A 15510-nucleotide genomic window follows, 5' to 3' on the forward strand; every position below is an offset into this window, starting at 1 on the left:
GCACCCCTCACAGTCAGAGAAAGAGAAGGAAAAAAGTCACAGAGTGTCCGTGGATTCGCCTCCGCAGCCGCACTCCCTTCAGTCCAAACCATCGGCAACCTGGGCTCTTGATTAAAACCTCCAACACGACCAGAAAGTTTTCAGTGCCTTTGGCACCCACTCACATCCTAATTCTGATACGTGGTAGCCCTTCAGCCAGTTTCGAGCCAATCTACAGTAGTGAGCCATTTAACTGTTCTCTTTGACTTGTCATGATCATTGAAGAATATACTGGGATAATTAAAGTCTTATCTTTACAAGTATCCCATAGATTTTGCACTTCTTTGCAAGCTCTGCAATATTTATACTTCAATATCTCACATATTTATAATTGACATGGAATATGGAGCAATGTAATGTTCTTCAACTCTTGCTTTACCCCAAGTAACCCATTCTGTCTATGGCTCTTATTGCTATTCTCTGCACAGAACTGCAATATTCCTTTTATTAATATTGCTTTACTTCCCATTTTCCCTCTTCACTATCTTTCTTGAACACCTTGTATCCAGGAATGCTCAGTCCTGTCACTTTTGGATAAAATTTCTATTTTCACCACCACATTGAAATCTCATGTGGATATCTTTATTCATCTTCTTTGACACACTCTGCATACTCTCAACATCAGACGGCAAATCTCATATTATTGCTTCCATTTTCACTGACCTTGGTAAGTGATGCTGACCTAATCTGGGGTGAGTTGATTTCCCCATTTCCTTTTCTGCCTTTAAATTTCTTTTCAAATTCCTGAAGCTGACTCATTTGCTGATCCACTCTTACTTTTCTACCCTTGATGCCATCCAGAAATACTCTTGCTGCCAGTTATTCTCATCGTTGCCTTTTCTTTCTTGAGAATCTCATCACCTAATTCCCTACTTTCTGTTTCTAGCTTTTTTGCTTTTGATTCCACTCTCAGCTTCCTAAAATTCCCATTCAAACTAGTTTAATCCTTCATCAAGAGCTTTTGGAAGCTCCCTGAGAGGAAAAAATTCACCAGAATATTGCTTTACAATTTCTGGCTAATCAAAGTGTTTTATTCTCTTGACCCTACCCCTTATGGTTCAACTTTTTGGGATTCCCTCCAGCTTTACTTCTGGGTATAAATCAGATATTAGTTCTCCTCTCATGTATTCTACCTACAATTCAACGGACTGTTTTATGTGGAACCTTTATATGGGCCGAAAGCAAGGTGTCCTTTCCTGGGATGCTGGCAGTCGGAGCAGGACCAGATTATTGGTAGATTAGAAGGAAGGGACTATTCCATGTTTTCCTGGAGGCGGAGAGAAAACACCTTTCCAAAAAGTGAATCAGGTTTCTCGCTACTTGCTGCATACGAGAGCAGACCCAAGGTTCTTGACAGTTAAATTCTAGTGGTGTTAGCTTCAATTTAAAACAAGTGAAAACAAATGAAAATTAACAAAATAACTGATTCACAATTAGTCAATCAGCTCTCCAATCCACCAGAAAGCAAGCCAATTCACAAAACAAACACTGGATTTTAATTCATTGATCCTGTATCCACTTTTTCTTTCCACACAACATTTTTTTCTGGCTATTGTTCAACACCTTGCATTAGGACCATTTCCTCATGGGAAAATTCCTTGCAAATTAGTTCATTTAGCACTTCTCTTTTACTGGAATTGATAATAAATCAACACGTGCATCATGCTTGGTATCTTCTCCCCAGTACTGATTAATAAATTTTCACCTTACATCACACACTGCATTGTCCTTTCATGAGTTAATCAGTTTGCTTAAATTTCATCTCATCACTTGGGCCATCTTGACCAGTTAAATGGCACTGCAATGCCAATTACGAGACAGTTTCAGAACATGGTATCAAAAATCAGTTCACAGCAAGATGTATATTGATGTCAAAACTATTAGCTCTTCAAACCAGTCTCAAGCTCTTCCAACTCATTTTGAATGGTCCATTAAAGAAAGTTAAATGAACAAATTAATTTCCTTGAAGACTGATTCATAATGCATATAATAATTTAGATAATTGATACACAATACTAAATAAAATCACAACTTATTAAAATATCTGAATTAATAAGAGAATTTTAATTAATCCCTCTCTTCCACTGTGCCATCCATTCTCATGCATGGAGGATTTGATAAGGAAAAGAGACTGTCAGTGCATTTACGTTTGTTTGTATACCAATTCAGAGATATGCAGAACTACGTGGATGATTAATGACAATATTGGTGAATGATGAAGCAGACTTGTGTGAAGAATCAGAGAACAGAAAGTTGAACTCATTCACAATAAATGGAGTTGACAGCTGATCTTGAAAATATGCTTTTATGTCCTATTTGCCTCCATTTGGTCCATGTCTTACTGAACTCTTCTCATCCAAATACCTATCCAAAGGTCTTTTGAACATCATAATTGTACCTGCTTCTATAGTTTGTTCTGACAAAATTTGCAGGTGCAGACTATCTTCTGAGTGAAAAAAATATTGTTCCCGAGTTTCCCATCTCTCTCCTCCACCTTAAATCAATGACTTTTGGTCCTGGAATTGTTTATCCTGTGAAAAATGCTAGGTGCTTTCAAACTGCCTTTTAAAATGGGATTAACTAGGAAATTTGCCCGGTTAGTGCCCTACTCACAAGGCAGCTTGAAAAGGTCCAACCTGGTCAGTGGTGCCCAAAGTCAACTGGGTCCCTGCCCTTCCTCAGAGGTAGTCAAGGAACCCTGTTAAACTTACCCAGCACACGTTGACCGGCAGCTTGAACAACAAAATGGACAACCCAGTTACTTCTGTGACATCAGTGCTTACATGCTGGTGTCACAGGGAAACCCCGGCTGAAGTGTCTACAGTGATCCAGGGGTGGGGGCAAAAAGAGGAGTTGCTGCCAAGACCAGGGGTGAGAGGTCACTGCCATGTGGGGGAGGAGATGGGGGGCACAATCAAGGGAATGAGGTAACTGCCATGTGGGGAGAGGTCAGTGTTGTGGGGGGGGGGGGGGTGCCATGATCAGCGCGAGAGTGGTCGCTGCCGCGGGTTGGGGAGTGCGATTGTCAGTGGGAAGGAGACTGACAGCTGATGGGAGGGATGAGGGAGACTAGTTTTCGTGACACATCACTTACCGCGTCATCCCGGGATCCCCCTTAAATCACTGTGATCCCCCTTAAATCACCGGATTGGCGATTTACTGCGGCTATCCCCCCTCAGCTTAAAAGGTGCTGGAGGCACCTTTGCCCCACTAATCGCACCTGGGTGCCTGGATATTGCAGCTTAAAAGTACCTACTGTTGTTAGCATTCACTTTGTCCATGCCTGTTAACTTATCTCACCAAATACCAGAGGAAACCGCCCAGCATCATGGGAGCAGAATTGCAGAGGGCAGAAATGAGAAAAAGTGTCCGTGTCTGCACACCTCAATCTCCTTCAGCTTCTTACTAACAACAGTATGCAAGTGGTGTAAATGTACAGCTTTCACTATCTCTTCTCACCATAAACCTCACACCTTGTATTCAATTTCTTTCAGATAACCGAAAAATGTAACTGGCCAGGCAGTGGAAGAGGAATAAAAGATACTGAGAGGGAACAATATAGATAAAGAACCTGACTATGGAAGACAGCTTCAGAGGCAGCTACAATGACACAGCTGGCAGGACAAGTGCCAGCGTTTGGAAGTGTTAGCGTTTGGAAGAGCAACGGTCATGAGCTCAATCGTGGAGGGTTCTTAGAACAGGAATAATGGTTGGAATTCTGAATGTTTTGCTAGATCTGCCAGAAAGTCTACTTACAACTGCCAGGGACAAAGGGTGTCAAGCATAATCTTTTCAGAGATATTGGAGCTACTGGTAAACTTTGCACCTGATGTAAAGATATCTCATCCGTGAGCCATTCTTGACACAGAGACTGACAGATGGTGTGTTAGCTTTTAATGCCACACCAGTAACAACCAACCAATGGATGTATGGCTCAGATTGGTATTCAAGAACCAAATTGCATCTGTAAATTCAGTTTCTGCTGTTGTGGCTGCAATGAACAGAGCTGCAAAGCAGATTTGTAAATTGTCAGGATTCCATCCAGCAGATTACTTGAATTGTTAAGGTGCATCCTGAATAGGAGTAGCAGAGTGTGAACCTGGTGAATTCTTTCCGCAAGACACTTCATTCAAATGAGTGTAAAAAGGCCAAATTCTGCTAATGCTGCAAATGCCAAATACAATCCAATTGTGTTGCTTACACCCAGAATGTATTAGGGCAGTAATACTTCAGTGCAGTGAATCTTAGCAGCCTCTGGCCAGCCACGTGGAGCAACTGAGTAGTCCTATTCAAGTCTCCTTGATGAAGGCATTCTAGGCTGAGTGGTTCCTGACTGTTCAGATATAGTGAAGAATCAATGTGCACAGCCAACAAAGCAACTTACTCAGTCAGTGGCTCCCTTCAATGTGGCAAAGCCTGCTGTCCCAGTACATCCGAGCCTGATTATTTATTACAGGAGAGAATCTTCAAATGTTGCATCTCAGAGTCCTTTCATGGACAACATGGATGGCAAACAACAGATGTGCAAATATTCCAACTCTGTGCTAGAAATATTCAGCCAATTAAAACTTAACAGCAACTCTTGCTGAATCTTGGCCCCAGCTCTGAACTAACAGCTGCACCTGGTGCCCAACTTCAGTAAGGATATCCAGAATGAAATGAAGTTGGTTGGCTCTGATTACCTGGCATCGGCAGGTCCCCGTGTCAATTTCTCTGTTTCCTTGAGACATGGAAGGAGGCTTTACTCATCAAATCTATGTCAGCACACAGAATAATCTCATTTCCCACTAATTCTTATTTTCTTCAATATCCATCAACTCCCCTTGATTCTACCACTTACTAACACAGTAGGACAATTTATATTGCCAAATAATCAACAAAACTTCCCATCTAGAGTAAGCAAAGGAAATTCACATGGTCATCGGGAGAAGGTGAAAACTCCACAGAGAGATCAGAATTTTCTCCAGGTCATTAGGGCTGTGAGGCAGCTGGTGCAATAACTAAAGCACTGAAAACAAGCTTGGAGTGAGTATGTTGTGGGATCGTGCCTGCCTGTTCATGCATAAGTGCATCCTTTTATCCCTGTGTGCTAAATCTGGGAAGCAATATCTAGTCTCCAATCATCTGAGACAATCACCCCAATGTAGAAAGATCAAGACTGTGCAATGATCATTTCATGCTGAAGGAATTTGTAGTAGCATCCGGTACTCTTCAAAATGGCTTCCAGGACCTGGAACATCAAAGTCTTCATGAACAGCTCAAACAGCAACAGACCTAAACATCATACCATTCAAACATTAATACTTATGCTCTGAACACCAGGAGATAGCTCGCTTTATTAACAATTGAATGGAGGTACTCAACGGGTCAGAACGTCCTTTGCTTCAGACTGCAACGTCATCAACCTCTTGTATCTTTAATAAATAGTCAATGAGTACATTTATTGAAAGAGCAAGATAGCAGTGTTGCTTTCATTGAGTTGGTTCCACCATCAAGAATGAGCTTGTTGGGTGCCTTAACTCTCCACAGAATAAAGGGATGCTTCTTCACCTATCAGCTATCACACATCCTGAACAATCTGATCATTAATGCAAAGTCAGGTAGCGGCCCAATTCCTGATCCTGATCTGCAGGTAAGCCCATGCTTCTGGGTGACCCTGAATGTCAAGAGTTTGAAAAACCACAACTGAAGAGGTGCATTTGTCCTCAGGAAAGTAACTGAAAACAAAATGCCCTCCCTCTCCCTCCCCGCCACACCCACCCCTATTGATGTGATCTACCAGGATCATTGTCTGAAGAGGGCGCACAAAATAATTGAGGACCCCTTTCACCCTGTACACAGCATCTTTCAGCTGCTCCCACTGGGAAAGAGATAAGGGAGTATCAGAGCCAGCACTGCCAGGCTGAGGAACAACTTCTTCCCACGGGGAGTGAGACTGCTAAACAACCAAAGGAACTGTTCACCCTGACCTTTCGAGACTCTCATATACAAGAAATAGCATTTACTTATGAATTTGTTTAGATGAATACTCGTCCTGCATATGCATGTTCGTCTGTGTGTTATATCTGGTTGTGCATCTTCTGTTTTGCACTGAGGACTGGTGAACACTGTTTCGTCAGGTTGTACTTGTGCAATCAGATGACAATGAAGTTGATGTGATTTGATTTGACTTGCTTACATACTTAGAACATTGTCTTGTCATAGCCAGCATCCTGTTTTGCCAGGGCCACGTTTATGACCTCACCACCCAACCATTATTCACTGACAGACTGTGCCATTGTCTGCCTGAGGCACTGCCTCAACAGTCAGTCACCACCTTCAATCTTATCACAAAGTGGGAAAGTAATCAACTGCACATGCTTGCTTCAAATGCTCTGCAGGGTTCTACACTCGTACTTTTTCATAAACATCCTTATGATTCCCAATTAACACGGTGGGCACCGTTGCATAGTGATTAACATAATACTGTTACAGCCCTAGCAATTGTGATCTGGGTTCAAGTCTCATGCTATCTTTAAGGAGCTTGTACATTTTCCCTGTGTCTCTGTGGGTTTCCTCCGAGAGCTCCGGTTTTCTCTCATCCTTCGAAATGTATGGGAGGGGGGTGGGGGGTTGTAGGTCAATGGGGTGTAATTGGGCAGCATGGGTTCATGGGCTGAAATGGCCAGTTACCTTTCTGTATGACAAAATTTAAAAAAAACAATTGGAAAAAAAAAGGAGTGACCATTCACTTATTTCTCCTTGTGGTCCACTGTGAAAACATTCTTGGTATCTATTTTAAAAATGTGGAAACTGCAGTGATGAGGAAGCAATTGTTTGTAAATTCAAGGCCTTCTTGGACTGAACAACATCATGAATGAAACAGGATAAAAAGTTTTGTCCAAAGCTGAAAGCAATGCTACACCAAAAGGCTTGTGACCCAAACAACAGAAAGAGGGTAGAAAGAAAACATTGCAGTGGTATTCAAGATTAGAGGAAATTAGGTTAAAACAAAGGGATTCAAGGATTAGAAGGATTGAGAAAAGTAAGTTTCTCAGTACATGATTGGAATCAGTGGATGTTGGAGGCAGGCACTTTCACATTTCAGTGGTATTTAGAGAAGCACCTGAATTGCTGAAGCATAGAAGGGTACAAGTGCCGGAAAATGGGCTTAATATAGACAGTACTTGTTGGTCATAATGGGTGGAAAAACCCGTTTCGGTACTGCATCATTCCAAGACTTTATTCCTAAACTATTTGCAAGCCTTCAATGTGACCATTCTCCACCTTCCCAAAACGTGTGATTCTGGAATGTTTGGCATTTAAAATTGTATTACATAAAATGGCATTGCATCTCCTGTATACCCCACAACATGGCAACTACAAAGGGCTCAAGGGCAAAAGTAAGGAAGTATTTTTTTAAAATCCCCATTCTTTTCTTTACCATAGGGAGGAGACATCGACATGAAATTAATCTGAAAATACCAAAATTAGTTTCAACAATTCCAATAGTAAAATACAAAAATCTGCACCCACCATTTCAAGCCTGAAATGTTGGTCATGTTGGTCAAACATCTTTGCTATTTAATCTACATTGCTTGACCTGGCTGGTTTTTTCAACATTGTGTTTTGACTTCAACAATTCCATTGTCTTGGCAGACCATGAATACAAATCCAGTCACCATGAAGAGAAGCTTATTTAAAATGATAAGTGTAAGTTTTTCATTTACTTCACAATCAAAAGCTAAAAATAAACCATGGAAAGCGATTCAAAGAAAATGCTCTTATAATATTTGCCCACCAGCCATCTAAAACATCTTTTTAAGAGGGATTGCTTATATATTTCAAATCAGTTCCAAAGTGGATTGAGAAAATTTGAAATTACATGCAAATGAGTTAAAACAATAACTTTTGACATGATAACAGGACTTTTTGGTCAGGAGCACAGGATTCTCGGGAATTGGGTCAGATTTTAATTTCCTCAGAATGCCTGCATGAGTGAAACAAAAACTTGCCAAGAGATGTGTCGCAACTGGAGGCAACTAAATCCCTGAAGAAATCTTCCTCTGATTTATTACTCCACATAGTTGTAAATATTTTCTGAGGCTTTTCTGATTTGAAGATTAGACTCATCATTCATACTGTTGAAGCAATAAGTTGTTTATTGTATCAGCATATTTACATACAAAAAATGAATGGATGCGCTTTAGTTATAACCATAGAATTAATGTTGGTCTTTTATTCTATTCTTTTAAACCAGAAGCTAAAACAGCAGGCACAGAAATTGTGGCTGTTTTTAAAGTATGAAAAAAATATATTATTAATGAAATCTGAAATACTAACACTTCTCCACCAGCAGGTGTTTTAACAAAGTATTTTAAAATTGTATGCATTCAAATAGACTGTAGTTGAGTAGGATCATAGCCGATTTGTTTACATGTCTCAGGCCACACAAGCCTTCCATTTAGTTAACATATTTTAATGAAACCTTTGGAGATGCAATTTGAGAATGACCTCAAAAGGATTGTCAGTATTTTAGCTGTGAATGAGCCACATGGGAACCAGAGCTGCAGATATATTAAAAAAAAACCTTCAGTCAGCGCAAGTACAGATTCAGGACAAGACTGCTGGAAGACTCTCTCCTGGGAGAACACCTCAGAAAAATCTCACTGAACTCAAAGTATATCACATTTGTCATACTCTTAAGATCAAAGCGAAAACTCTGATTGAATATAATTGCAATTGTTGCAATGACATAATTGCATGACATAATTTACTTGAATATTTGAGTGCCCACAAATGTTTTCATTGAGGTATATATTTATCATGGAGGTACACCACATCTGACAAGGCATCACTGAATACTTGCTGGGATAAAGTAATTTGTACAGAGTCCAAAAGCTTCGAAGGACAGTGTAGGGCACTACTAGTAACTACAGAGACAAGCTGAGGAAACAATAGGCTTTAATACACAGAAGAACCTTGCTGGCCCAGATTCTAGGATAGGAATGGCTGCGAGGGAAGGTGGCTCGACCTTTATGGCCCAGAACCACAAGGGAGGAGTCATAGTTTACGAGTCATCCATGGGCGGGCCAGCTCCATATATCTAACAGACAATGTTAACTATATACAATGGAGAAGCATATCACCACAGACAGAAATTACATTTGATTTCAATTAGTGTTGTCAGTGCACAAATGCTGTTAACAGGATGCACAAATGCATTGCTAAACTGAGAACACCCACAAAATGGAGGAACAACAACTCATATTCCATTCTCCAACAAGATGGTATTATCAGTCTTCTCCACTTTTCAGAAGACCCCTTCCCCCATCTCTCTTTCCCTATCTCTTTGCCTCCTTTCTTCCAGCTCAACACCCCTATCACTCTCTCTTTCCCTTTCCCCACAGAGCAACTCCCTCCCCTGATCAATTCTCAGCTTTTCTCTCCACATCCTCATGGCTGTTGGCTACCACAATATCCTGAAAGGATTTCAGTGCTTGTTCCAGGAAGTTGGAATAAAATAAACTATCAAATACTAGAACCATCAGAATTATACAAATCTAATTTGGACTCAGATTACTGAGTGATTTTATTTTACCATCATTAATAATTAAGAATCTCAATAAATACATTGAGAACACTCAATAAAAAAAAACAAGCCTGCTCCAATTTTTCAGCAAAAATCATTGGTGGTGGTGGTGCAGAAACCTGGAAATGAGTAACCAAAAAAAGAATCTACTGTCGAGGAAGTTGCAGCACTTGGTATTCAACTCGGCTCCAACATTCATTCAATAAGATCATGGTTGATGTTTACCACAGCATCAATTTCCTGCACCAACCTCAACTCACTTGATTCCATGGTTATCCAAAAACTAGCCGAACTCTGTATTGAATATATTTAGGTTAGGGATTCTAAAATTAATTTGCCCCCAGATTTTAGAGACTCCAGCTCGGAAAACATCACTTCATCTATCTTGTCAAGCTCTGAAACATTTTAAGCAGTTACGTATTTCAAAGAGATGAGTGCATGTCCAACCTGCATAATCTCCCATTGCAGCATTAACCAGACGTTCCAAGACCAGTTTGTTCCAATCAACAGCACACTCTCTTTATTTCAAGTATGTTCTTTTCGTCGGTATCCCAAACACAGTATGTCTGATGTAGACTAATCAGACATATGAAGTTGTGGAAAAATGCTTTTACTTTTGACCTCTTGCAAAAAAGGCCTATTTAACATTTGTCCTATTAACTTGTAAGGACACCAGATTCTTCTGAAAATAAGCAACGTACTCTTCTAACCATTTAAAATGTATTCTTTTTCTATTTTCTTCTCCCAAATCTCACATTTCCATTGTATTCCATCTGTCTTATTCTTACTTATCTATTTCCCAAACTACATCTCTGCATGCTCTTATCATCCTCCTCGCAATACCACACTGCCAGTCAACTGATATATACAGTAATTCCCTTGATCATCTCATCCATTTAATTGGTACAGTTTGGGAACTGATTGAAGCTCCAGTCACAATCTAAACTTCACATGACTTGTCACAGTCTCCCAGCTTCAAATGTCAGAACACTCCCACTTTTGCATCTGCTTGTTAACTGATGCTTGTCCATTTCAGTATAATCATTTACCTGATTTGCTGTAATTTTGTTGATAAATAATCCCTTTGTGGTTTCTTCATGGTTTAAAATTCAAATGCAGGACATTCACTGTTATCCTCTTCTGTTTTTTTTAAATGTGGGGGAAAAGTGACAAAGTTGCAGAAAAATATGCACAGACAGAAAATGGTTGGAAATAGTCTTGGCAGTTATAGATATCTTTTATTAATGTAGGTTTAAATTGTGATGGAGCAGATACTGCTAAGGAAAGGAGGTTCTTCAATGGACAAATCCCTACTTACTTCTATCAAAGCAAATCACACTTCTCCCGAACACACCAGTTCTCTGAATCCATCCAAATTTATCCCATTTGTGACAGGGCACACATTTCTAATCACCTACTGTATGCTCCACTTTCTGGAATGCCTTCTCTCAATCCTCCATCCACACTGCAAAGATCACCCAGAAAATCTCACGGAATCCTTTGAAATTCTTTACTCAGCTCTTTTATATTAAAGACATAATATAAACATAATGCTGCACTTCAAAACTTTCTCAACTTGGATTAATACTATTTTGCCTTTCTTTTTTTGCAATAAACAGAATTCCATAACTGTCTGCACTGTATTTTTATTTTCCAGTGCTGTTTGAATCCACATTCATTGATATAGACCTGCTCATTCATTGCATCACTCAATCTTTTAAAATCAATCTTGATCCTTGATTTATTTTTTGGATTTTATTTTCAGCTCTAATATTTCATGTTCTTCTCAAGACATCAAACATAATTCCAACAATTGAGCTCCTGATCTTTTTCAAGAATCATATTAACACTTTTTTTTAATTATAGTTGCATATGACTCCTGGCACATCTAACACTGCACTGCTATAGGTTTATATTTGTTCTTTCAAATACCCTTAAATCATTCTCATTGATCAAAATGAATTATGAGTATTTAAGTACAGCTTTTTTTGGGGGGGAAAAATAACATTTCCTTTATTGGATACAGATTTTGGAAAATGAATTGTAGCTCTTGGCTTGACTATATTATTAACACAGGAACTTAATTAATTACATTGATGTTCCAGTAATTAAATTAGTCATGATTAAAACATGCTTTTTCTCAGAATTTAATTTCTTAAATAATTGTAGAGATGTGTGCATTTTGCCAATTACAATTTATTTTAATTCCAAATCCAAAAGTTAATGCCGTTCTTTTGTCCCCCTTTCTTAAATTTATGTTTCAACACCTCAAGATTTCATTATGTGAAGATTTTCCATGATCTATCTAAAACTGTGCATCGAAACAGGTGAACCCAAAAGAGAATCAAAGAAATAACATTTAGGATAGCAGAAGATGGGAAATCCAATGCAAAACCTCAGGGGTACTGACAACATAAATTCATTTTTGATAGAACATAGCAGAGTACAGGCCATTAAGCCCATGATGCTGTGCCAATCGTGTGAAACCTACTCCACAAATTAAACCTTCTCTATCTTACACCCATAACCCTTTATTTTCCTTGTATCCATGTGCCTGACCAAGAGTGTTTTAAAGGACTCTGTTGTTCCAGCCTTTACCACCACCCCTGGCAATGCATTGTAAGTGCCCACTTGTCTCTCTGTTAAAAAAAACTTACCCTGACATATCCCCTGAACTTTCCTCCCCTCTCTTTGTAAGATGTCCCCTGGTGTTTGCTAGTCTTGCCCTAGGACCAAAGCTGCTTGCTATTCAATCTATCTCTGCCTCTCATAATTTTGTATACCTCTATTAAGTCACCTCTCATCCTTCTTCACTAGAGAAAAGCCCAAGCTCTGTTATCCTTGCCTCATAAGGCACGTTCTCCAATCGAGGCATAATCCCCATAAATATCTTCTGTACCCTCTCTATAGGTTCCGCATCATTCCTGTAATGAGGCAACTGGAAATGAACGTAATATTCCAAGTGTGGTTTAACTGGAGTTATATAGAGCTACAACATTATCTCATGACTCTGGAAGTCAATACCCCAACTAATGAAGGCCAGCATAACATGTCTTCTTAACTACCCTGTCAACCTTGAACAGCAGCAAACAGGAAGAGAAGGGTTGGCTTGGTGAATAGTGAGGAAAGGAGTGGAGAGCTAAGGGAAAGAAGAAAAGTGGAAAAGGAAGGGGGGGAGAATGAAGAGCAGGTTAGCAGAAGCCAGAGAAGTCGACGATAATGCCATCTGGTTGGAGAGTATCCAGATAGAAAATCAAGTTTTGTTCCTCCAATTTACAGGTGGCTTTGGTGGGATAGTTCATGAGGCCAAGAACAAGCATATGATTATGGGAGTGTGATGCCGAAATGAAATGGTTGGCCACTGGGAAATCCCTGTTACTGATGTGGACAGAGCGAAGGTGCTCAGTGAAGTGATCTCCCAGTCTGTGCCCAGTCTTTCCGATGTAGATAAAGCCACAAAGGGAGTACTGGATGCAGTAGATGAGTGCCGAGGATACAGAAATGAAAGAGCTATTTGTGGAAGAAGGCAGACAGTTGAAAGTCCTCATCTTAGGAGCAGGCAAGAAAAGAACATTAACAGACATGGTGTGAGAACTTTTATCACATGGCACTTGGGTCTTTGGGCTGCCTAATTGCAAAATGCAATTGGCAACAGAATGTGCACATTCAGTGCAAAATCAAATTCTATCACAATCTGTGTGTATGATAAGTCACAAATTGGGAATGTAACAGTGACAGCAATTACTGCTGCAACAATGAAATGTGTGCGTATGAACTGAAGAAAAAGAAAATTTTGAATAAACAAGGCCTCTTCTAAAATAGCTTAAACAATAACTGAGGAGTGCGATAATCGAGTCAACCAAGGGCCTTTTTGTTGGAGGCTAGCCCTTTCACTTTCTTTCGAATAAGAGCACAAGAAAACAGGAGCAGGTGTGGACCATTTGGTAGCTCACACCTGCTCTGCTGTACAATATGATCGCGATCGATCTGTGCCAACCTCACCTCCTTTTCTGTGTACTTCCCTGCATATCCTCACTCTCAAATTTTTCCATCCATCCACCTTAAATCAGGAATGAGCTGCCAGGGTAAGTTTTGGAGGAGACTTTAACCCCAACAATGATGTCATTTAGACAAGTATATGGAAAGGAAAGTTTTAAAGAGATGCGAGTGAAACGCAGGCAAATGGGACTTCCTTAGGTTAACAACTTGGTCAGTAAGAGCCTTCCAGACTGTATGATGAGGATGAGTTAAGGAGTAATTGCTTCTCTCTCTCTCTCTACTACTTCTGGAGAATTATCTGCACAGGGAAGCAGTAGAGACTGCCTCATTAAATATTTTAAGACTTATTGTTGAACAGTTGGGAATTAGGGGCTATGGATAAGGTAGGTAAGTGGTGTTGAGTCCATGTCCAGGTCAGCTATAATGTTATTGAATTGTGGAGTTGGCTTAATGGGCCAGATACCTACTCCTATATCTTATGTTCCTATGACTCTACATAGTTCACGAGGTGGCGTCCACTACTCCCGGGAATAGCAAATTCAAAATTCACTGCTCAAATTCTATGATCCTTGGCTCTGTATCCATACACCAAATAACATGCTATTATCCACTGGAGACATTTGCTAACTTTCCATTACATGATCCCCCAAACCTGACCAAAAGAAAAAGGGCCACAAATCAGCTCCTCTCTTAAAAGTGACTATTTATGTGATTTCTGTGATGACCTCTGGTCCATTGTGTGGTTGACATAGAAAATTATGTTTGCAGCTTGGGCTTTGTAACGCTTCCCTTGTCTTCAATTGCACAATGGTTTTAGCACACAATTGGTCATACAAAGACAGCTGTTAAACAAGGACAGGCACTGAGTTGCTAGGGAATAAATAGCCACAGTGACAATTAAAAAGCAAAACACAATAATCCCACTAAACTGTGAATTATAGACATGCCTGAAGGAGCCATTCATCAGGATGGGGACTTAAAGATTTCAAAGGAAGTGCAGGCATGAGTGATACAGGAGCTTAACAAGAACAACTCCATCACTGCAATCAGAAGGAACATGGCTTTATGAGAGAAATGGACATGAGATGATCGGAAGAGGGCGACTGCTGGTCTCTGGATATGTGAATAATCAGATAGTTATTGCCTTTCTTTTTATTTAAAGTTTACTATGTAATCTCAAAATGAGATTTCTATTGGAGTAAAACATGAAAATCTGCTAACACTATGGTTGAAGTAAAAATACGATGTTGGAGAAACTCAGCAATTCATACAGTGTAAACAAAGATAAAAATACATAACCAATGATTTGGGGTTGAGCCCTTCACAAAGGAATGAAATTTCTATTGCTGTGCAATCAGGAACCCATTGTAGGCCATGGGAGGAGGACGTTTCTCAAATGATCCCTTGGAGACAATGCAAAATGCTGAAGAGGTACATTGATTCAACAGGGGATACATGTACAAGGTTGAGGTCTGTCTGTAAAAGGGCAAATTCCACATATAAACCTCATGTTTGGTTCTAACGCTAAAACAGGATACCCTTTCTCTGTACTAAAATTCCTTATTATGGCAGTAGTTGCATGTCATGATTCTTAATTATAGAGTAATGTTATACCTACGATAACTACAAAGTGAATGTTTAAAATTTATGGAAGATTCTGACTCGAAGAGTGTGCTTGCAGGGGTTGCTGAAATGTAATTTTATAATCGGCTCTTCTTACACTTCAAACGTTTGGATTTCATGCTTTGTGCAAACCTCACAAAGATTAGCGTATACAGGGCCGTTGTCATACCCACACTCCTGTTCGGCTCTGAATCATGGGTCCTTTACCGGCATCACCTACGGCTCCTAGAACGCTTCCACCAGCGTTGTCTCCGCTCCATCCTCAACATTCATTGGAG

General features: G+C 39.9%; 2 long non-coding RNA genes across 22 annotated transcripts in view; one reads left to right on the top strand and one right to left on the bottom strand.

Moving 5' to 3' along the window:
• Positions 1–15510, bottom strand: part of LOC138740571 (uncharacterized) — a 589788-nt gene that overhangs the window by 292972 nt on the left and 281306 nt on the right. The window lies entirely within an intron of this gene.
• Positions 2867–5494, top strand: LOC138740570 (uncharacterized). Its single transcript, XR_011343006.1, has 2 exons — positions 2867–2966; positions 3534–5494. It is a non-coding gene; the product is annotated as an uncharacterized lncRNA (long non-coding RNA).

This window comes from Narcine bancroftii, chromosome 8, assembly GCF_036971445.1.
Source record: "Narcine bancroftii isolate sNarBan1 chromosome 8, sNarBan1.hap1, whole genome shotgun sequence".
Taxonomy (NCBI): Eukaryota; Metazoa; Chordata; class Chondrichthyes; order Torpediniformes; family Narcinidae; genus Narcine; species Narcine bancroftii.